The 2,305-nt window shown below is 30.1% G+C and overlaps 1 long non-coding RNA gene across 1 annotated transcript in view; it reads right to left on the reverse strand.

Moving 5' to 3' along the window:
* LOC136797227 (uncharacterized) overlaps positions 1-853 on the reverse strand; it is a 113,357-nt gene extending 112,504 nt beyond the window's left edge. Inside the window, exon 1 of the long non-coding RNA XR_010845064.1 lies at positions 793-853. This is a non-coding gene — a long non-coding RNA (uncharacterized lncRNA). The remainder of the gene's footprint in view (positions 1-792) is intronic.
* Positions 854-2,305: the final 1,452 nt, after the last annotated feature.

A 2,305-nucleotide genomic window follows, 5' to 3' on the forward strand; every position in this document is an offset into this window, starting at 1 on the left:
TGTTTGATCTTATCAATTTTTCTATTTACTTTATTCACAATTATGTTGTCAATGTATTGATAACAATCTGAATTCTGGAAAGCTAATTATTTGTTAGTGTTAAATAAATGAGCACCGTAATTATGCAAGAGAATAAATGGCATCTACTAGAAAAAGGTATAATAAAAAATTGAAGCAATATATTTAAATAATACATTTAGCTTAATATTAGAGTACAATACTAATGTCAGAACTAGAAATGTGAAAAAGGTTAATAATAATAAGACCAAATACCTCCAAAGGACATTAAGTAATTAAGGTAATTAAATAAAAATGTAAAACTAATTTGCTATTCTCAATCCATGTAATGATTGTTATCTATATATAATATGTCAATATAATTGTGAATAATGTAAATTTAAAAATGAATGTAAAGGTTGATTGATTGGTAAAAGATCTAACTTCTTCTAATATAATAATTTAGATAGACTATAATAAATAGGCCGGTTGTCCGAAAAGACTAAAAGATAAGATGTGAGAGTTTTTTTCCCTTGAAAATAAAACAAATAAAAAATATTTTATACCCTTAGCCACATTGTAAATAATTAACATTATTTAATTTGAATAATGGATTAAATAACATGGCCAAACTTGGCACGAAATCAAGCCTAAATCCTTTATGCAAATGTTATGAATAAAATTTTCAAATTAAGTCTCCGAATTAAATTATTAAGCTAGAAGCAATGAGTCATTTGAATCTAAATGGTAACTTTTTAAAATGATCTAAATATATTATATGTTCTAAATACTAACCTCTTTCTCCCGCTTCAAAATATGAGCTGGTAAATAGATACTCAGCTCTTTTCTGAAATTAAAGAAATAATAAATTTAGAATAAGCAGAAAATATAATTATTTGCAATAAAATACACAATTCTTTGAAATATTATTAGTACTAAAATTATTTTAAACAAAAATCTACAAAAAGTGATGATAAATCAAATGTAAGTGTCACATTTTAACAAATATTTTCATTTTTTAAGGCAAAAATAAAAACTTTTCTAATTATAATATTAAAAACCGATTTTGTTTTTAAACAACATAGAAGAGTTTATATTAAATATTTTATTAGTATTAAGGAATTATTCTCTGATATATAGGAGTTTCTGAAACAAATATAAACTTCTAACAAACAATATTTAATTAATTAATGGATTCATACAAATCAATCAACTTTTTTAAAGAATTAAAAGGTTATTTTTACTTATCTATAATTAATATCTTTAAGAATTTATCATGTTTTAAAGACTTTTGTCATAAATATATGTTTATATATAAGTTGGGTCAGTTGTTACTTTTTGATGCAGGCTGACTGCTGAGATGAGCTGATCAAAATGTATACATTGACGAGCTGGACTCAATAAAAGTCTGTGTTTGAGTAGCAATCAAGTTGGTCATTTCTCTCTCATTCTTCTCTTTTTTAAGAATTTCGTTTATCTAACGTTTAACTGGTGCCGAAACACGGGAACTTTATATACCGGAGTATTTTTTTCTTTTAACCCTGCATCGGGCGCGGCTGATCTGACAGGCACAAGATTCGGTTTTTTGCTGTCTCTTCCCAAAAGGGGCCGAGTGTGACCCCTACCTCCCAGTAGTTTCTTAACTTAGTGGGGTGGTTCCAACCCGCCCGGTCAGTTCATCTCCTGCCGTCAAGAAAAGGCGTCACGCGTGTTTAATCTGACAGGCTCACCGCGCCCGATTACGTTACAAACCTAAGGTCAATATTTTTCACTTTAGACAGTAAATTCAAGCACTTCGATGTTTTTCAATACTTGTGTTAGAGTCATTTTCGTCAGGTACCATTACCGTTTATGAATCGCCCCTTTTAATTTTTTTTTAATTCTTCTATCGTTATTTCAGTATTTCTTTGATAGGGATATTCCATAGGAAGAACACAATATTCAGGCCTTTTTGGTTTCAACGACGAAAAAGTGTTGACAACTTACGTCAGATGCAAGAATAATTGCGTACTCCTGGTTTCTTCTGTGCTCGGAACCAAAGTCATTGATAAAAATACTGGAGAAAAAAAAAACCTGCGGTCATAACGTATTATAATGCTCACAAAACTGGAGGTGAGACAGCTAACCAAATGTGCGCCACATACAATGTGCAGCGAAATACACATCGATGGCCAATGACTGTTCTCTGCACTATGTTGAACTTGGGAGGAATCAATTCCTTGGTTATTCACCTCGGGAATCAATTAGAATGAATTCCAAGAAGAGTTTTCCCCAAAGAATTGTCACATGAACTGTGTATCGGACAACT

This window comes from Halyomorpha halys, unplaced genomic scaffold, assembly GCF_000696795.3.
Source record: "Halyomorpha halys isolate HHAL.00 unplaced genomic scaffold, Hhal_1.1 Scaffold827.1, whole genome shotgun sequence".
Classification (NCBI taxonomy): Eukaryota; Metazoa; Arthropoda; class Insecta; order Hemiptera; family Pentatomidae; genus Halyomorpha; species Halyomorpha halys.